At 42.4% G+C, this 22,774-nt stretch overlaps 1 long non-coding RNA gene across 1 annotated transcript; it reads right to left on the bottom strand.

Annotated features, from left to right (window-relative positions):
• Positions 1-21,581: 21,581 nt before the first annotated feature.
• LOC141052499 (uncharacterized) lies at positions 21,582-22,520 on the bottom strand. Its single transcript, XR_012220822.1, has 3 exons — positions 22,471-22,520; positions 21,783-21,828; positions 21,582-21,682 (listed from the first exon to the last, which is right to left on the bottom strand). It is a non-coding gene; the product is annotated as an uncharacterized lncRNA (long non-coding RNA).
• Positions 22,521-22,774: the final 254 nt, after the last annotated feature.

The following is a 22,774-nucleotide window of genomic DNA, read 5'->3' as shown; positions in this document are numbered from 1 at the left end:
TGTCCAGAGGGTCAAAAGATCACAGCGTGCTAGGCCGCAAAATGTCTGCCAAAGTAGGAAGAGTGCAGTGTGGCACTTTTTTTAACAAAATCCTCATGATCAGGCCAAGGTTATCTGTAAGAAGTGCGCAAAGACCTTTAGCCGAGGGAAAAATCTGAAAAATTTGAATACCAGTTGCATGCTTAGACATTTAACCACCATGCACTTGCAAGCGTGGACACAACACCAAACCTCAAGTGCCACATGTGCAACTGATCACAAAGAAGGTAGTCAACATTGTTTCCCCCACTGTAAGCCCACCGGTTAGCACAGCAGCAAATGTTGAGGTGTCGTTGCAAGGCCACAGCAGTCAGGGAATCCCACTGTTATATCAACGAAATACTGAATCTAGGCCATCAGAAAGAACACCAACTCCATCACCATCATCAACCCTCTCTCAGTCCGCCCTGTCCACCGCTACTTCCACCATATGCAGCTCTCAAGTCCAGCTCACCCTCCCAGACACTATGAGTAGGTCAAGAAAGTACTCAGTCTCTCATCCGCATACACTGGGTTTGAACGCCCACATTGCCAAACTAATCTCATTTGAGATGATGCCCTATCGGTTGTTGGAAAGCGCAGCTTTCCGTGAACTCATGGCCTTTGCAGTACCACGCTTTGACATACCCAGTCGCCACTTCTTCTCTCGCAAAGCCATCCCAGCCCTCCACCATCATGTAAAAGACCGCATTGTCCATGCACTCAAGCAGTCAGTGAGTGGAAAGGTGCACCTCACAACTGATACATGGTCCAGTCGGCATGGCCAGGGCCGTTACGTGTCCATCACTGCGCACTGGGTTAATGTGGTGGATGCAGGGTCCACAGGGGACAGCGGTGGTGGGACAGTGCTGCCTAGCCCACGGTATAGGAAACAGTTGGCTGTAGGCGTTTGACCCTGCTCCGCCTCCTCCAGAAGCGAAAGCTCATCCACAGAGCGCAGTCGTACGAGCACTCCATCTGCCTCTGCCACTGTTGCACACGAGGTGTCCCCCTATCGAGCAGCTAGTGGAAAGCGTCAGCAGGCTGTGTTGCAGATGATGTGTTTGGGCGACAGACACACCGCCGAGGTGCTGTCCGAGTACTTGAAGCGACAAACTGAGTCATGGCTGGGCAGTGTACATCTTGAGGCAGGCAAGGTAGTTAGTGATAACGGCCGTAATTTTGTGGCAGCCATAGCCCTTTCAAAACTCAGCCACATACCTTGCTTGGCTCACACCTTGAACCTGGTGGTGCAGTGCTTCCTCAAAAATTATCCGGAGTTAATAGCCCTGCTCCAGAAGGTGCGAAGACTGTGCGCGCACATCCGCCGGTCGCCTGTACACTCCATTCGTATGCAGAAGCTGCAGCGATTGCTCCACCTTCCCAACCACTGCCTCATTATCGACATTGCAACAAGGTGGAACTCCACCCTGCACATGGTGGAGCGGCTGTGCGAGCAGAGGCAGGCCATAATGCATTTGTGGGAGGATACACGGCCAGGCACTTTGAGAGCAGACATGGAGTTGACAGGTGTGCAGTGGTCGAAGCTGAAAGACCTCTGTAAAGTCCTTCAGTGTTTTGAGGAATGCACACGGCTGGTAAGCGCAGACGACGCCATCCTAAGCATGAGCATCCCACTTATGCGTCTGCTCATGCAAACTTTGACGCACCTTAAGGAGCAGGCGTCTGCAGCCAATGTTGATGAGGAGGGAATCCTTGATGACATTCAGCCATTGTCTGCTCAGGGACCTCTCCTGGACGAGGTGGAGGAAGAAGAGGAGGAGGAGGATGATGATGGGGATGATTACTTAGGGGAGGAGGATGCATCTTGTGGGGCAAGTGAAAATGTTGGCGTGGCAAGGTCTGGTACAGGGTTTGTGCGTGACTGGAGGGATGTGGATTTGCCAGAAAGTGCTCCTCCAACCAGCACTCGCAGTGCATCATTGACACCGGGAACATTGGCCCACATGTCAGATTATGCCTTGCAGATCCTAAAAAGGGATCCCCGCATTGCCAAAATGTTGAACGATGACGACTACTGGTTGGCCAGCATCCTGGATCCACGCTATAAAGGCAAATTACAAAACATCATGCCACAGGAGAACCTTGACCTAACATTGGCTAATAAACAAGAAACTCTGGTAAATCGGTTACTTGAGGCATTCCCAGCACACAGCAGCGGTGATAGTTCTCACACGAGCCGTACGGGCCGGGGGCAGCTTGGCAGAGGTATTCATGGTGCACACAGCAGAAGTGGCGTTGGAGACAGGGGTTTCATGACAATGTTGTGGACTGATTTTTCAAGTACCGCTCACACAACTGGTAATACTGCATCGATGGAAAGTGACAGGAGACAGCAGTTGTCAACTATGGTTACAAACTACTTTTCCTCCCATATCGATGTTCTCCCACACAGGTCATTCCCCTTTGACTATTGGGCCGCTAAACTGGACAACTGGCCTGAATTGGCACAATATGCCTTACAGGAGCTCGCTTGCCCAGCTGCAAGTGTGCTATTGGAAAGAGTCTTCAGTGCAGCTGGATCAATCCTGACAGAAAAAAGGACACGTCTGTCAACCCAAAATGTGGATGATCTAACCTTCATTAAAATGAACCATGCATGGGTTTCCAAGGATTTTGTCCCACCTTCCCCTGATGACACATAGGGTGACAGAAAAATGGCTTGCTTTGGTCCACTTCTTCCTGGGACTTGACCTATTTCGCCTTTTGCATCAGCTGAATGTCCAACATCAACATATGCCACTTTCTAAAACTCCCTAACTGCGCTGCCTCCCCCCATGGCCGGGGTCACCACCTAGCGCACGACACCGTGCGAGTGCCGTTGCCCTGGACAGGTGGGTAGGCCGACTCTTGGGCGCGGGCACTGGCACAGGGTCCCTCATAGTGCAATCAAGTGTCTCTGACGGTGGTGGTGCACACCCGCCGTCAGACACACCGCCGTACTATGAGGGGCCCAGTGCCAGTACCGACGCCCACGAGTGGGCCCCCCTTGCTTGGGCAGGGCTCCAGCATTTGCAATCTTTACCTCTCCCTGCTCCTCCGCTGTGTAGTCTGGGCCGTCAAATCCATACTGTGCCTGACACCATCTGAGCCTACCTCCTGATGTATAGACATATATTTTGAATGTGTACGCTATCCATACATGTTATCCGGGGATACGGTACCCTTTCTCACCTTTGTGCAATCACGTGCAATCCATACTGGGCCTAACACCGTCTGAGCCTGCCTCCTGATGTATAGACATATATTTTGAATGTGTACGCTATCCATACATGTTATCCGGGGATACGGTACCCTTTCTCACCTTTGTGCAATCACGTGTAATCCATACTGGGTGTGAGAACGGCTGGCGAGCTGTTAAGCAAGCTACAGCACCTGTGGTTTTCACACGTAAGTTTTTCATTTTTTCAGGAATGACGGTTAGGCCTAATTTCGGAACTGCGGTTGACCTGCACTTACTGGGAAATCATCGTTTGCGGGTAATAATTGTAATCAGTGATCCCCATCACTAACGTTGTTCAGCGGGTTATCTGCACCTGTAAACCACAAACGCTGGCCTTTTCAGTGTAGCGCACATGCAGCCACGGACATGTAAGGGCATGACACACCAGTTATTGGCCAATCTCATGTTCCAGAGCCTCACGTGTCCCTCTAGTAAGCCGGACTCGGACCGCGGGGCATGACGGAGTCTCGTTCGTTAACGGAATTAAGCTTGCAATGTGTGCATCTTTTCTGTAGCTGGCATGGTTGAGGTTTCCCAGGTGGAGTCGAATTTAACCATAGGCTCCACTCCTGGTGGTGCCCTTTTGGACATTCCTTTAAGGTTCAGCTTTGCAACCATACTGCCCACGTAAAACAAACACTTTGCCTTCATGAACGCTGTTTGGAGGGTCATGAATCATGGGAATAACGCCGCCCAATCAGTTAACCTGCTAGAGAGATCCTTCGTTGCTCCCAAGCATGACATCACACTCCCTAGGAGGAAGGTAATGCCACTGTGGCGACCGCACTCCTGGGGGCGACACAAGTGCACTGATGCCCAGCCACTGCTCGATGAATCTGCTGGTACATTGACCCAGACCACTACATTCCCCTCGCACGCTACATGGCCTGAATCTGACCCTGATGAAACTCAGGTTACCCTTCCCATATACAGTTCCATCTTACACGGTGACAAAGAGGAAGCTGCAGATGAAAGTGCAGGTTCGGCCCACCCGCCATCAGACACACCACCGTACTATCAGGGGCCCTGTGCCTGTGCCGTCGCCAACGATTGGGCCCCCCCTGCTTGCTCAGGATCACAGCACTTGCAAGGTTGAAATACTGTGCAGTGAGATGGAAGATGGGGACGACGAGGAGTCCAGACTAGTACAGGGATTCCCTAGCGAGGAGACTTATTTGATTGTTTTCAATGTTGGGACAGCAATTTTTGGGGAGCACTATACTCTGGAGAATGATAGATGGGGCCCACCATACACTGGAACATTCCAAAGGTGGACATCAGACACTGGAGCAGCATTTACAGTGCCCATTATACACTAGAGCATTAAAAATGGGGCCCATTATGTTTGGAGCATTATTTGGGCCCATAAGACAGTGGAGCTTCATCCATGGGGACCAACATATACTGTAGCATTATGTGGAGCTCATCATATACTGTTTCAAACATTATATGGGACCAATGATTCTGTATGGAGAAATAGATGGGCCTCGTCATGAGATGTAAAAAGTGAAGTATTTTTCATTGTACTATACCGCTATTTCTCTGCCGTATCGGAGCATGATGAGTTGTGGTATGTGTTAAAGGGGCGCTCTTTCGCCCAGGGCACATGAAAACCTGGAGCCAGCCCTACCCCCCCACAACTTTAGCCAAATAACCCCCATTTTTCAGTGCGTAACTTGTATTATGAAGTTAATTAAGGTTGACAAGCTTAAGTAAGAAGAATTGATGCTTTTGGCATTCAAATGGGCACTGTAGGTGTGTTTCCTGTCCTCCTCTCACTGCCGACTTTTATTCCCCATTGACTTACATTGGGTTTCGTGTTTCGGGACGACCCCGACTTTTCCCTATAATCGGCCGATCTTGCTCGACCCGACTTTTGGAAAAGTCGGGTTTCATGAAACGAAACTCGACCCTAAAAAACCAAAAGTCGCTCAACTCTACTCAGTATGGATTTGACCGTAATACTTAATGTCGAACAAAGGTACTGTATAACAAGATACAAGCTGTATCTAGTATAGGGTAAAAATTGGTATCTCCGATTCACCGTATATAGAGACGGCATAAACCACACATGCTCACTCACTATGGATGATACCGTAAAACAAAATTTTGACCAAAGGTACTGTATCAGCACATACCAGGTGTATCCAGTCAAGGGGTAATTGTAAATTTCCGTATATACTTCCGTAGTCAGACTCAGACACTCACAGGTTCACTATGTATTACTCCAGAATTTAAAAAGTAGAAAATTGGAAAAGGAAGTCAAAACGTACAACAGTATACAGTGTTGTGGTACTTTTAAATCTTTGTACAGTATATATTTCAATCTCAGTAAGACAGTCCAAACTCTCCGCTACTTGAAACTAGATGGATACAAGTACAGACGGAAAGTCGAGTGTTTGCAGAAATTTGGGAATTATTCATTGTGGGAAAACCTCCCGGTAGATGTTGCAGAGGCGATGCAGACCCTCAATTACTGTGTCTGTGGAGACAGTGAAAATGATTCTTTGTGAAGAAAGGATTGCTTTATCGCCGTAGTGTGGATCACATCACCGTTACTCGTCTCAATCAAATTGTGATCACAGGGAGAGATGTAGACATGGTCCTCACTGCCTATCATGATGTGTCTGGTCATTTTGGAGTGCAAAAGACAGAAGCCACAGGCCGTAGGTGATTCTATTGTATTGGCATGAGAGGAGACATTGAAAAATGGTGGCAGGAATGTCACATATCTGTGACTATCACAACTGTGAAAGGTGATCATAAAGCACCACTGCATCCGCTTGTAAGTTGACGTCCATTTCAAATGGTAGCCATTGATCATCTGAAGGTAGAGGCCAGCAAGACAGACCATAGCTACATCTTAAACATCATCTTAACCTTCATCGATCAACACACAAAATTTCTAGTGGCCGATCCTTCATCCAGGATCCAGGAACTCATTAATAGCTACAGGAAGCAACTAGAGGCTGTTATTTTTGCAAAAGGAGGATCTACGAAATATTAATCTCACTTTTATGTTGAGGTGCCCATACTTTTGCACCGGTCAAATTTTGTTAAAATGCAGATTGCACATTTTCTGTTAGTACAATAAACCTCATTTGAATCCAGAAATATAACCGAGTCCATCAGTTATTAGATATATGAAACTGAAATAGCTGTTGCAAAAACCAAAATTGTTATAAAGAAAAAAGGTTAACATTAATAGGGGTGCCCAAACTTTTACATATGAATGTAGGTCCATATATATTTGGACAGAGACAACATTTTTCTAATTTTGGTTCTAGACATTACCACAATGAATTTTAAACAAACCAATTCAGATGCAGTTGAAGTTCAGACTTTCAGCTTTCATTTGAGGGTATCCACATTAAAATTGGATGAAGGGTTTAGGAGTTTCAGCTCCTTAACATGTGCCACCCTGTTTTTAAAGGGACCAAAAGTAATTGGACAGATTATATAATTGTAAATAAAATGTTCATTTCTAGTACTTGGTTGAAAACCCTTTGTTGGCAATGACTGCCTGCAGTCTTGAACTCATGGACATCATCAGACGCTATGTTTCCTCCTTTTTGATGCTCTGCCAGGCCTTCACTGTGGTGGTTTTCAGTTGCTGTTTGTTTGTGGGCCTTTCTGTCTGAAGTTTAGTCTTTAACAAGTGAAATGCATGCTCAATTGGGTTGAGATCAGGTGACTGACTTGGCCATTCAAGAATATTTCACTTCTTTGCTTTAATAAACTCCTGGGTTGCTTTGGCTTTATGTTTTGGGTCATTGTCCATCTGTAGTATGAAACAACGACCAATCAGTTTGGCTGCATTTAGCTGGATCAGAGCACACAGTATGGCTCTGAATACCTCAGAATTCATTTGGCTGCTTCTGTCCTGTGTCACGTCATCAATAAACACTAGTGACCCAGTGCCACTGGCAGCCATGCATGCCCAAGCCATCACACTGCCTCTGCCGTGTTTTACACATGATGTGGTGTGCTTTGGATCATGAGATGTACCACGCCTTCACCATACTTTTCTCTTTCCATCATTCTGTTAGAGGTTGATCTTGGTTTCATCTGTCCAAAGAATGTACTTGCAGAACTGTGCTGGCTTTTTTAGATGTTTTTGACCAAAGTCCAGTCTAGCCTTTTGATTCTTGATGCTTATGAGTGTCTTGCACCGTGCAGTGAACCCTCTGTATTTACTTTCATGCAGTCTTCTCTTTATGGTAGATTTTGATATTGATATGCCTACCTCCTGGAGAGTGTTGTTCACTTGGTTGGCTGTTGTGAAGGGGTTTCTCTTCACCATGGAGACTATTCTGCGATCATTCACCACTGTTGTCTTCCATGAGTGCCCAGGTCTTTTTGCATTGATGAGTTCACCAGTACATTCTTTCTTTCTCAGGATGTACCAAACTGTAGATTTTGCCACTCCTAATGCTGTAGCAATTTCTCGAATGGGTTTTTTCTGTTTTTGCAGCTTAAGGATGGCTTGTAACACCTGCATGGAGAGCTCCTTTGACCGAATGTTTCCTTCACAGCAAAACCTTCCAAATGCAAGCACCACACCTCAAATCAACTCCAGGCCTTTTATCTGCTTAATTGAGAATGACATAACGAAGGGATTGCCCGCACCTGTCCATGAAATAGCCTTGGACTCAATTGTCCAATTACTTTGGTCCCTTTAAAAACAGGGTGGCACATGTTAAGGAGCTGAAACTCCTAAACCCTTCATCCAATTTTAATGTGGATACCCTCAAATGAAAGCTGAAAGTCTGAACTTCAACTGCATCTGAATTGTTTTGTTTAAAATTCATTGTGGTAATGTCTAGAACCAAAATTAGAAAAATGTTGTCTCTGTCCAAATATATATGGACCTAACTGTATGCATAGATTGCCTGTTTGATAAGCATTCCCTGCATATGTTGTGGCTTTCTAAAAGCATTGAGATATGCAGCAACGGGGAATCGAACTTATTTTTCGAGCATGTCAAAGAAACTTGGTTAGCACATGAGCATGCTTGGATAACACTTTATCCTAGCACATTCTCTCATCACTAGTTTCAAGATGAAGAAGAGAACAGTGGAGGATACACCCAGCATGGTGGAAGCCCTGCTGTGCATCCTTCACTCTCCTGTCCCCTAAACATTCACCTTGGGGCGCTGTGCAGGAGGACAGGAGCTGCAGCCAGTGAGCGCCCTCACCAGTGTGATGAGGAAGCATGCATTGGCCAGCAGCCTCTCTCCCTGCATGACATGCCGCTTTTTTCTATGCCTGAACCCTGATCAGCGAATATAATGCATCTAAGTGACTGTGCGCAGACACAGCAGAGCTGACCAGTGGGTAGCAAAAGTTAATTGTCTGTTATGGAAAATTGCACATCTCCCTTTTAGTTATAGCTATAACCAAGGCTCATGCAGACCTAGGTATTGGTCCTGAAATATTTGGGGTAAGACCTCTGATGACAATGGTAATTTGTAGAACACCAGTTTTAAATGAGAAATAACTCTTGTAAGTGATATGTTTTCTGCTTGTCACCTGTTATCTGGAAATGGTGAGCTCTGATAATTATGAAATGGGTAGAAAAGCAATGAATCTTGTCCAATAAACTTTATTCAGCTCAAATGTTAAACTTCATTACATTTTTGTAATTATTGCTATGCTTTGCACATAAAGCAATATCATATGTCTTTAGCGTGTGGGAGGAAACCGGAGAACCCGGAGGAAACCCACGCAAACACGGGGAGGACATACAAACTCCTTGCAGATGTTGTCCTTGCGATTGGTACCCAGGACCCCAGTGCTGCAAGGCTGCAGTGCTAACCACTGAGCCACCGTGCCGCCCCCAAATTAATTAAGACAAGTTCTTTGTTACAGCAGATCCATTTATGTTCAGCCTTGTACTGAATAGCGAGGAGAGCTGTCCGTCTTGTCTCTTCGCCTTGTGTTGTTACATTCTTAAGTGGTGGCCAGTGGATGTAATCGGCCTCCACAGCGGTTGCAATAGCATTTATTCTTTGCTATTTCTCTGTAACGCCCGAATCTACAAAGAAAGAAGAGATATTGGTTATCAGGCTGGTATGAATGTTGGTTAGTACCATGGATTATATCAAAAAGAAGAAATTGTATACAATATATATTAAGCTTACAGGTTGCAGACATCAGTCTACGCTGAAAATAGTAAAATGTAAAAGCTTAAAATAAGAACCACACTGCTGTCATTCCACAGTGACTGCGTTTCATGAGGCATTGAATCATCAAATTTACTTACCTTTTATTACATAAAGAACATTGGTAGTAGAAGTTGTACTTTATGATATAACTGTGATATATTGTCACCTCTGGCATCTCAGGATGGATATATTTGATGCTTTTTGCATAATCCTGCCATATGGGACCATGATCTTCTTTCAATAAACCATCGATCATCCAGCAAGCAGCATGGCACATCTCATGTGCAAGTGTGGATCGCAACCGTTCTGAAAATAAGAGTATATGAGATGTATTACAACCCAAGTTGGAACTTTTTACCATGTATAGAAGTTATCTTATTTAGCTGCTGGAAGTGATGTAGTGATGTGAAACCTACCGGCAGAATCCAAGACTTTATCAGAAAGTTTTATCATGTAAAGACGTTGCTTAGTCTTCCTCTTCTGCAAGTAGCAGCATTTACCTGCTGTTGTTTTCAGCCTCTTGTCCCACACAATGTTCGCTTTTTCAGGAAGCTAAAAAGATGAAACAAATTCCATTAAATCTGTAAACTCTTAGGTCCCAATCTAACAAAGTACCCAAAGCTCATATGTCATTTACATTACTGGTCTTCTTATATTGGGCATGGGGTATTTTGAGAAGTCCAAGTTGTGAGAGCAACAACAAAAATAAACTTATGAAATGTCCAAATGTCAACTAAATGGACTTATTTATAAATCTAAAAATCCATTCAATTTCAAGCCACAATTTGAGAATCACTCTTTAAATTCATAGTATTTCTCATGTCCGTCTCCACTCATTCCATAGATAAGAAGAGGGTTTTCCTGAGATTTTCAATAACTAAATTTCAGAAGAGTAACAAAAGTGCTAGGGTGCCCTCCACAAAGCAAATCCTCTTTTCTTGGAAATAATTTTGGGAGGAGGGAGATGGCGGATAAGTCATGTATAACCCAGATACTGATGATAGGATACCTGATTCCCAAAGACGGTTATATTGTACAGATGGTACAGTTCTTCCGCTAGCTCCTTTTTAGTTTCCTGGAAGTTTGTCATGTAGATAGACCAGGGTGATATTATGTCTTCCAGGAAACATCCAGGGATTTGGCAAAATGGCATACTGGGAAAAATAAAGAATCATCTATAAATTCACCGGAAACATTTCTTATCTAGTTCATGGTTTTATATATAGAGATATTTCTGTACTACAAAACTCACCTCTCCTCTGTGCCAGAGCTCTCCTCACTATCAGATGTTTCATTATCTGTACAGAAATATGGAAAAGAGAAAATATTTTTTCAAGTTTTAGATTCAAAACCGATGATTTTGTCGATGAGGTATGTCAGTATGCAGGTCCATGCTAGAGAGAGGTCTATAAACATTGAGGCTGGAGAGTCAATAAGACTACAAATAGAGGTACAAACCAGAGCAGAATACATCCCTGAGCAGACTACCAGAGATCCACAGGATCCTACTTTGGGAACAGGACCTCACATTGTAAGGAGCTCCAAACACAACAACAGGAACAAGGAGTTTCAGCAAACGTCTACATCACCTGCTGCTCAGTGAAACTGCCCTTATTAATGATATGATGTATGTGTTCAGTACAAGATTGGAAGTGAACATGTCCTACATCGCCAAAGTGTGGACCCTCAATAATCTCAGCCATTCTAACAATGGTTTTCAGAAAATAAATGGTTGTCAGGAAATAAATGGAAGCGGAGATTATACAGTTGTGGCCATAAGTATTGACACCCCTGCAATATCAGGGACCTGGAGCAGTTTGCCAAAGAAGAATGGTCTAAAATTCCAGCAGAGCATTTATGGTTACCGGAAGCGGTTGGTTGCAGTTATTTTGGCTAAAGGTTGTGCAACCAAGTATTAGGCTGAGGGTGCCAATACTTTGTCTGGCCCATTTTTGGAGTTTTGAGTGAAATGATCAATGTTTTGCTTTTTGCGTCATTCTCTTTTGTGTTTTTTCATTTAAGACAAATTAAATGAAGATAATACCACAGAATTTGTGTTTGCAATCATTTTCAGGAAGAAACTGAGTATTATCTGACAGAATTGCAGGGGTGTCAATACTTTTGGCCACAACTGTATGATTTCCAAGTAGATATGAAAAGTTAAGTCACTTAATATGCTCCACACCACTAACACAGGTAATACTGTCATAATAATTATTTATGGCAGATCAAAGGGAAAGTCCTGTCCAGTGGGTCCTCCATGTAACATGAAAATAGATGTGATATGATATAGAAGTTATTACTTACTTTTATGTGAGGAAGTTTCTCCACTGTTACATTCCTCATTATTACTAATGAGAATGATATCATCATCGGAGCTGTGAAATTAATGTATCAACATATGAGCCCACCGCTATTCATTACTCCCCATGAAGTATCTAGTAATGGAGAAGATGTGTCTTACCTGGTGGTATCGTCCGAATCACTGTCTGAAGTTATTACTTTCAGATCTGCGGGAGCAAAAAAAACATAAATCTCTTTTTAGAATATTGTAATAACAATGACTGACATTCAGCATCACAGAAATAAATGCTATTAAGATATTCAGTGTACCCTATATGTACATGGGGAAAATTATCCCACTAGGCTACAGTAAATTGCACTGTGAACATCTTTAGTCAATGTGACTCAACTTGAGAAGAAATTCCCAAATCCCATTTCAGTCTGAATTAAGGATGACAGCATGAATACTCCTAACCAAATGTTGAAAATATATTTTTAATATTAATTCATTATTAGGGAAGTAAAATTCACAACCATGACCAGGCACGTCACGATGATGATATTATTACAGTATGGGCCAAGGATGGGCGGATATTATTTACAGGATTCATGCTTGGATGAGGACATTGTTACAGGATAAGGGCCAGAATGGATGACATTATTACATATATCTGTATATCTGACCTATATGCTTCTGAGGTCCAAGTTTTGCAACAATGCCCACATGACTCTAATTATACCAGTGCTCATTATCGCCGACATACAAAAGAGTATAATGAAAAACCCTTAACAAAATGTGCACATAGGCTGCACCCAATGACTACAATGACAGCAATAAATATACGAGACCCCTTTCTGGATCAGAGCACAGTACCTGGTTCACTCGGTGATGAGCAGGAATTTAAGCCACTGGTGATATTCAGGCTTGGGGACCTGGGAATTGGCTTCTTCCTTGGATGAGACTGGAGAAATATCAAACATGTCAACCAAAATCTTTAAACATGAATTTTTTCCATTTATTATTAGTCCTCTTATCTTATTCTGGGATTTTTAACTCAAATGTATTCTAAATAATTAACAATATAAAATTGAAGGTTACCGGTTGGAAATCTTCATCATCACTACTGTCCTCACTATCAGAAAGACCAATAATTCGCTTAAAGCGCTTCTTTTTCATCATATTTGCTAAATAATCTCTCAGCTCTCAGAATACTCCTCTCTCCACAAACGCCTATAGACACCCTCAACGGAACTTTGGATGGCGGGCTGTTCTATGTCGTTCTGTCAATTGTGACATCATTGAAATAATGCATTTGTTTTTTTTTTTCAAAAAAACTTTATTTGAATATACTATAGAATGAATAAAAAGGAAACCAGACAGATCATCAGTCCTTCTTATTCCTCCGCTTCCACCTAATTCCAAATGTTAAGAAAAAAACAAACATATCTACATTAAAAAAACACTGGTTAACTGGCAGAATAATTATACCAAGTTTTAATGCTCCCTGCTACATTTTTTCTAAATTCTCCTCCAATCTGATTTATTAAACTTTCTTTCTCATTCTGTACTATATTTGGTGAAAATAATGTAGCCAATGGATCAATTGGATCAATTTATGATTTTATTGAGGTAGACCTCACTTATGTTTTGAGATATATTGTGCCATATTGCAGTTATAATATTTACTGTATACTTTTCTCAACTAAGCTTACTCTTAAAGGTGAAAGTATACATGTAAGCTGCAGTTATTGATATATAAAATATAATTATTATATTCTATAATATTGTAGATTATATATACATTCATAAATGTTTCATAGATTATTATTTCAGTTCTAATCATCAAGTAATCCATTCTTCTATAAGAAGCAATGTGAAAAGGATTTGAATTCTTCATACTCTTCACTAGAGTTGAGCGACTTTGCCTTTTTTAGGGTCGAGTCGGGTTTCATGAAACCCGACTTTCGCAAAAGTCGGGTCGAACGAAATCGGCCGACCATAGGGAAAAGTCGGGGTCCGACGGAAACACGAAACCCAATGCAAGTCAATGGGGAAGCAAAGTCGGCAGAGAGTGGAGGACAATAAACACACCTACAGTGCCCATTTCAATGCCAAAAACATCAATTCTTATAATTGAAGCTTGTCAACCTTAATTTACTTCATAATAATAGTTACGCATTGAAAACTGGGGCTTATTTGGCTAAAGTTGTGTGGGGGTAGGGCTGGCTCCAGGTTCTCGTGTGCCCTGGGCCGAAGAGTGTCAGTGTGCCCCCTTAACACATACCACAACTCATGATGCTCTGATACGGCACAGAAAAAAAGGTATAGTACAATGACAAATCCTTCACTGCTTACATGACATGACTGATGTTATCTATTTTAAATTTTACAATAGCTCATAAAAAGGACAGTATATTACTCCATACAGTATTATGGCCACCACATTGTGCACCATACAGAATAATGAGCCCCATATATTGCTCCATACAGAAAAATTGGTCACATATAATGTTCAATACAGTATATGATGAGCTCCACATAATGCTACAGTATATGTTGGTCCCCATGGATGAAGCTCCACTGTCTTATGGGCCCAAATAATGCTCCATATATAATGGGCCCCATTTCTAATGCTCCAGTGTATAATGTGCCCCATAGATGCTGCTCTAGTGTCTGATCTGCCCCATTTGGAAATCTCCAGTATATGATGGGCCTCATGGATGATGCTCCAGTGTATGATGGGCCCTAATAATGCTCCATATATAATGGGCCCTATTTCTAATGCTCCAGTGTATAATGGGCCCCGTAAATGCTGCTCCACTGTCTGATGTCCCCCATTTGGAATGCTCCAGTATATGATGGGCCCCATTTTTAATTAACCTAGGCATGTTATGTGAAAAGAGCTCCATGGAGTAATCTGAAGTGTGTGCTGCCCCATTCCTTCACTTTTGGTGTGGGTGAAGGACACAAGGAAAGGGGTTGCTCCTGACCAGAAGCCTGCACTTGCGACTCAGTGCTTGCATTTTATTAAACTTCAGAAGGAGGCGATAGAGCTGGAGGCTGTTTCAGCAATGTAAGCCAAAAACATTTCATGATGCTCCAGCTTTAAAAGCAGTCTACCTACTCCCAGAAAATGGAGCCTTACAGGCCTTCCAGAGCTACACCATGATGCAGGCTCAACACTTCCTGCCTGAGCTGCTATTGTGGTTTTGGCACTACCAGCAGATGCACCACCACCAACATCAGTACCAGGTGGCCCTCCACGCCCACATCTGTGTCCTCTTCCACCATACTTCCTCATGCTTTGGAAAAAGGACCCAAAATAGCAGCAGATATATGGTACTGTATCAGAAGCGTACAGCTCTATACAGTCTAGGGATAACAGTAAATCTCCGTATATATTTCATGAGTCATACACAGACGCTCACAGGCTCAGTATGGATTACCCTTTAAGATAAAAAGTTGAAAAAGGGTACAGTATCACCAGATACAAGGTATATATAGTATAGTGTAAACATTCTGCATCTCCGTATACAATTCAGGAAGCAGACACAAATGCTCTGAGGCCCAGTATGGATTACACAAGAATATGAAAAGCTGTAAATGGGTAATGTAACACAAGCGTACAGCAGTATACAGTGTTGGGGTAATATTAAAGCTCCTAATATATTGCCCGAGTAACAGACAGACGCTCACAGGCTCATTATGGATTACACCAGAATCTAAATAGCTAAAAAGGTTACTGCTTCAGAAGCGTACAGCTGTATACAGTGTTGGCCAAATTTGAAATATCGGTATATATTTCCGGAGTCACCCTCAGATGCTCACTGAGTCTGGGTTTGACCATAATAAAAAATGTTGGAAAAAAGGTACTGGATAACAAGATAGCAAGTATATATATTATAGGGTACAATTGAAATCTCTGTATACATAGTCCCGTAGTCACTCTCAGATGCTTACTCAGTATGGATTTGACCGTAATACTTAATGTCGAACAAAGGTACTGTATAACAAGATACAAGCTGTATCTAGTATAGGGTAAAAATTGGTATCTCCGATTCACCGTATATATAGAAGGCATAAACCACACACGCTCACTCACTATGGATGTTACCGTAATACAAAATTTTGACCAAAGGTACTGTATCAGCACATACCAGGTGTATCCAGTCAAGGGGTAATTGTAAATTTCCGTATATACTTCCGTAGTCAGACTCAGACACTCACAGGTTCACTATGTATTACTCCAGAATATAAAAATTAGAAAATTGGAAAGGTAGTCGAAGCGTACAACAATATACAGTGTTGAGGTACTTTTAAATCTTTGTATATATTTCAATCTCAGTAAGCCAGTCCAAACTCTCCGCTACTAGAAACTAGATGGATACAAGTACAGACGGAAAGTCGTGTTTGCAGAAATTTGGGAATTATTCATCATGGGAAAACCTCCCAGTAGATGTTGCAGAGGCGATGCAGACCCTCAATTACTGTGTCTGTGGAGACAGTGAAAATGATTCTTTGTGAAGAAAGGATTGCTTTATCGCCGTAGTGTGGATCACATCACCGTTACTCGTCTCCATCAAATTGTGATCACAGGGAGAGATGTAGACATGGTCCTCATTGCCTATCATGATGTGTCTGGTCATTTTGGAGTGCAAAAGACAGAAGCCACAGGCCGTAGGTGTTTCTATTGTATTGGCATGAGAGGAGACATTGAAAAATGGTGGCAGGAATGTCACATATCTGTGACTATCACAACTGTGAAAGGTGATCATAAAGCACCACTGCATCCGCTTGTAAGTTGACGTCCATTTCAAATGGTAGCCATTGATCATCTGAAGGTAGAGGCCAGCAGGACAGGCCATAGCTACATCTTAACCATCATCTTAACCATCATCGATCAATACACAAAATTTCTAGTGGCCGTCCCTGTGAAAGATTTATCTGCCCAGGTTACACAGCGGTGGAGCAGGGAGAGGTAAGTATTGCAACTTGCAAGTGCTGTGGCCATGACCAAGCAGGGGGGCACACTCGTGGTTGACGGTACTGGCACTGGGCCCCTCATAGTACCCTGGTGTGTCTGATGGTGAGTGGGCCCCCACCGTCTGAGACACTGTATTGTACTATGAGGGACCCTGTGCCAGTGCCGTCGGCCATCAGTGGGCCCATCCACCTGTTCAGAGCAAAGGCACTTGCCCGGGTGCACCAGGGGTTTACCCCAGCCATTGGGGGTGGGTGGGCAGCCCACTTAGGGAGGTTTAAAAAATGGCATATGTTGATGTGTTGGCTGGACATTTAGCTGCTGAAAAGGGCGGAATTGGGAAAGTCCGAGGAAGAGCAGGTCAAAAGCGAGGCAGTTTTCAGGTAGCTTATGTGTCATCAGGGGAAGGTGGGACAAAATCCTTTGAAACCCATGCATGGTTCATTTTAATGAAGATTAGATCATCAACATTTTGGGATGACAGACGTATCCTTTTTTCTGTCAGGATTGATCCAGTAGCACTGAAGACTCTTTCAGATAACACACTAGCAGCAGGGCAAGCAAGCTCCTGTAAGGCATATTGTGCCAATTCTGGCCAGGTCTCCAGTTTAGAGGCCCAATAGTCAAAGGGTAATGACCTGTGAGGGAGAACATCGATATGATATTGATAGGGCCACAGAATGCGTGTGTCGTCATCTCATCTTAATTGTTCTGCTTCCAAATTGAATGTGGGGTCTTACGGCCGGAGAAATCAGGACAAATGCAAGCAATTGTCTCTCAAATGATTTCTGATTTATTTCCAGAAGTGTACAACATTTTATAGCAAAAATCGAGCTGTCTCATTGCATTACATCATGGGTTCTTTCCAAATTACTGATTACCCCAAATAGCAAATTATTATTGATCTCATATGATCTCATATGTCCTATATCTACTATATAATCATTATGCAACTGATTATTGTTTCTGGCCTAGCCTAACCCAGTTTCGATGAGACTAGGTGGATACAGAAATACAGAAATAAGTCTTAGAGAATCAGAAGTATCTTAAAGCTATATGATTCTAATATTTGAGCAAAGCGTCCATATAGTGATATAATTTTGATTCTTGTATATATTCATATGCCTTATATTCTCCCCTTAACAGATATGGGAGGAGAAGTAGTTTGTAACCATAGTTGACAACTGCTGTCTCCTGTCACTTTTAATCGATGCAGTATTAGCAGTCGTGTGAGCGGTACTTGAGAAATCATTCCACAACATGGTCATTAAACCCCTGTCTCCAACGTCACTTCGGCTGTGTGCACCACGAACACCTCTTCCATTGTGCCCACTACGGCTCGTGGGAGAACCAGCTCCGCTGCTGTGTGCTGGGAAAGCCTCAAACAAATGGCTTACTAGAGTTGCTTGTTTGTTAGCCAATATTAGCTCTAGGTTCTCCTGTGGCATGGTGTTGTGTAATTTGCCTTTGTAGCGTGGATCAAGGATGATGGCCAGCCTGTAGTCGTCATCCCTCATCATTTTGGCAATGCCCAAGCCATCACACTGCCTCTGCCGTGTTTTACAGATGATGTGGTATGCTTTGGATCATGAGCTGTACTACGCCTTCGCCATACTTTTCTTTTTCCATCGTTCTGGTAGAGGTTGATCTTCGTTTCATCTGTCCAAAGAATATACTTCCAGAACTGTGCTGGCTTTTTTAGATGTTTTTGAGCAAAGTCCAGTCTAGCCTTATGATTCTTGATGCTTATGAGTGTCTTGCACCGTGCAGTGAACCCTCTGTATTTACTTTCATGCAGTCTTCTCTTTATGGTAGATTTGGATATTGATATGCCTACCTCCTGGAGAGTGTTGTTCACTTGGTTGGCTGTTGTGAAGGGGTTTCTCTTCACCATGGAGACTATTCTGCGATCATCCACCACTGTTGTCTTCCGTGGGCGCCCAGGTCTTTTTGCACTGATGAGTTCATCAGTGCTTTTTTTCTTTCTCAGGATGTACCAAACTGTAGATTTTGCCACTCCTAATGCTGTAGCAATTTCTCGGATGGGTTTTTTCTGTTTTTGCAGCTTAAGGATGGCTTGTAATACCTGCATGGAGAGCTCCTTTGACCGAATGTTTCCTTCACAGCAAAACCTTCCAAATGTAAGCACCACACCTCAAATCAACTCCAGACCTTTTATCTGCTTAATTGAGAATGACATAACGAAGGCATTGCCCGCACCTGTCCATGAAATAGCCTTGGACTCAATTGTCCAATTACTTTTGGTCCCTTTATTAACAGGGTGGCATATGTTAAGGAGCTGAAACTCCTAAACCCTTCATCCAATTTTAATGTGGATACCCTCAAATGACAGCTGAAAGAATGAACTTCAACTGCATCTGAATTGTTTTGTTTAAAATTCATTGTGGTAATGTCTAGAACCAAAATTAGAAAAATGTTGTCTCAGTCCAAATATATATGGACCTAACTGTATGCATAGATTGCCTGCTTGATAATCATTCCCTGCATATGTTGTGGCTGTCGAACAGCATTGAGATATGCAGCAACGGGGAATCAAACTTATTTTTCGAGCATCTCAAAGAAACTAGGTTAGCACATGAGCATGCTTGGATAACACTTTATCCTAGCACATTGTCTCATCACTAGTTTCAAGATGAAGAAGAGAACAGTGGAGGATACACCCAGCATGGTGGAAGCCCTGATGTGCATCCTTCACTCTCCTGTCCCCTAAACATTCACCTTGGGGCGCTGTGCAGGAGGACAGGAGCTGCAGCCAGTGAGCGCTCCTACCAGTGTGATGAGGAAGCATGCATTGGCCAGCAGCCTCTCTCCCTGCATGACATGCCGCTTTTTTCTATGCCTGAACCCTGATCAGCGAATATAATACATCTAAGTGACTGTACGCAGACACAGCAGAGCTGACCAGTGGGTAGCAAAAGTTAATAGTCTGTTAGGGAAAATCGCACATCTCCCTTTTAATATAAGGTGGTGCTCTAGGCAGTGGCCTACCCTGCCTTTCCCCTCATCCCGGCTCGGGCTGTGCTACTAGTAGAGCTACAGTATAAACAAGGCTCATGCAGACCTAAGTATTGGTCCTGAAATATTTGGGGTAAGACCTCTGATGACAATGGTAATTTGTAGAACACCAGTTTTAAATGAGAAATAACTCTTATAAGTGATATGTTTTCTGCTTGTCACCTGTTATCTGGAAATGGTGAGCTCTGATAATTATGAAATGGGTAGAAAAGCAATGAATCTTGTCCAATAAACTTTATTCAGCTCAGATGTTAAACTTCATTTTATTTTTGTAATTATTGCTATGCTTTGCACATAAAGCAATATCATATGTCTTTAGCATGTGGGAGGAAACCGGAGAACCCGGAGGAAACCCACGCAAACACGGGGAGGACATACAAACTCCTTGCAGGTGTTGTCCTTGCGATTGGTACCCAGGACCCCAGTGCTGCAAGGCTGCAGTGCTAACCACTGAGCCACCGTGCCGCCCCCAAATTAATTAAGACAAGTTCTTTGTTACAGCAGATCCATTTATGTTCAGCCTTGTACTGAATAGCGAGGAGAGCTGTCCGTCTTGTCTCTTCGCCTTGTGTTGTTACATTCTTAAGTGGTGGCCAGTGGATGTAATCGGCCTCCACAGCGGTTGCAATAGCATTTATTCTTTGCTATTTCTCTGTAACGCTCAAAATCTACAAAGAAAGAAGAGATATTGGTTATCAGGCTGGTATGAATGTTGGTTAGTACCATGGATTGTATCAAAAAGAAGAAATTGTATACAATATATATTAACCTTACAGGTTGCAGACGTCAGTCTACGCTGAAAATAGTAAAATGTAAAAGCTTAAAATAAGAACCACACTGCTGTCATTCCACAGTGACTGCGTTTCATGAGGAATTGAATCATCAAATTTACTTACCTTTTATTACATAAAGAACATTGGTAGTAGAAGTTGTACTTTATGATATAACTGTGATATATTGTCACCTCTGGCATCTCAGGATGGATATATTTGATGCTTTTTGCATAATCCTGCCATATGGGACCATGATCTTCTTTCAATAAACCATCGATCATCCAGCAAGCAGCATGGCACATCTCATGTGCAAGTGTGGATCGCAACCGTTCTGAAAATAAGAGTATATGAGATGTATTACAACCCAAGTTGCAACTTTTTACCATGTATAGAAGTTATCTTATTAAGCTGCTGGAAGTGATGTAGTGATGTGAAACCTACCGGCAGAATCCAAGACTTTATCAGAAAGTTTTATCAAGTAAAGACGTTGCTTAGTCTTCCTCTTCTGCAAGTAGCAGCATTTACCTGCTGTTGTTTTCAGCCTCTTGTCCCACACAATGTTCGCTTTTTCAGGAAGCTAAAAAGATTAAACAAATTCCATTAAATTTGTAAACTCTTAGGTCCCAATCTAACAAAGTACCCAACGCTCATATGTCATATACATTACTGGTCTTCTTATATTGGGCATGGGGTATTTTGAGAAGTCCAAGTTGTGAGAGCAACAACAAAAATAAACTTATGAAATGTCCAAATGTCAACTAAATGGACTTATTTATAAATCTAAAAATCCATTCAATTTCAAGCCACAATTTGAGAATCACTCTTTAAATTCATAGTATTTCTCACGTCCGGCTCCACTCATTCCATAGATAAGAAGAGGGCTTTCCTGAGATTTTCAGTAACTAAATTTCAGAAGAGTAACAAAAGTGCTAGGGTGCCCTCCACAAAGCAAATCCTCTTTTCTTGGAAATAATTTTGGGAGGAGGGAGATGACGGATAAGTCATGTATAACCCAGATACTGATGACAGGATACCTGATTCCCAAAGACGGTTATATTGTACAGATGGTACAGTTCTTCCGCTAGCTCCTTTTTAGTTTCCTGGAAGTTTGTCATGTAGATAGACCAGGGTGATATTATGTCTTCCAGGAAGCATCCAGGGATTTGGCAAAATGGCATACTGGGAAAAATAAAGAATCATCTATAAATTCACCGGAAACGTTTCTTATCTAGTTCATGGTTTTATATATATAGAGATATTTATGTACTACAAAACTCACCTCTCCTCTGTGCCAGAGCTCTCCTCACTATCAGATGTTTCATTATCTGTATAGAAATATGGAAAAGAGAAAATATGTTTTGAAGTTTTAGGTTCAAAACCGATGATTTTGTCGATGAGGTATGTTAGTATGCAGGTCCATGCTAGAGAGAGGTCTATAAACATTGAGGCTGGAGAGTCAATAAGACTACAAATAGAGGTACAAACCAGAGCAGAATACATCCCTGAGCAGACTACAAGAGATCCACAGGATCCTACTTTGGGAACAGGACCTCACATTGTAAGGAGCTCCAAACACAACAACAGGAACAAGGAGTTTCAGCAAACGTCTACATCACCTGCTGCTCAGTGAAACTGCCCTTATTAATGATATGATGTATGTGTTCAGTACAAGATTGGAAGTGAACATGTCCTACATCGCCAAAGTGTGGACCCTCAATAATCTCAGCCATTCTAACAATGGTTTTCAGAAAATAAATGGTTGTTAGGAAATAAATGGAAGCGGAGATTATACAGTATGATTTCCAAGTAGATATGAAAAGTTAAGTCACTTAATATGCTCCGCACCACTAACACAGGTAATACTGTCATAATAATTATTTATGGCAGATCAAAGGGAAAGTCCTGTCCAGTGGGTCCTCCATGTAACATGAAAATAGATGTGATATGATATTGAAGTTATTACTTACTTTTATGTGAGGAAGTTTCTCCACTGTTACATTCCTCATTATTACTAATGAGAATGATATCATCATCGGAGCTGTGAAATTAATGTATCAACATATGAGCCCACCGCTAATCATTACTCCCCATGAAGTATCTAGTAATGGAGAAGATGTATTTCTTACCTGGTGGTATCGTCCGAATCACTGTCTGAAGTTATTACTTTCAGATCTGCGGGAGCAAAAAAAACATAAATCTCTTTTTAGAATATTGTAATAACAATGACTGACATTCAGCATCACAGAAATAAATGCTATTAAGATATTCAGT

Source organism: Dendrobates tinctorius, unplaced genomic scaffold (genome assembly GCF_039654945.1).
Source record: "Dendrobates tinctorius isolate UK_male_01 unplaced genomic scaffold, ASM3965494v1 ptg000161l, whole genome shotgun sequence".
Lineage (NCBI taxonomy): Eukaryota > Metazoa > Chordata > Amphibia > Anura > Dendrobatidae > Dendrobates > Dendrobates tinctorius.
The sequence above is the reverse complement of the archived record's forward strand: the minus strand, read 5'-3'. Positions and strand labels throughout refer to the sequence as shown.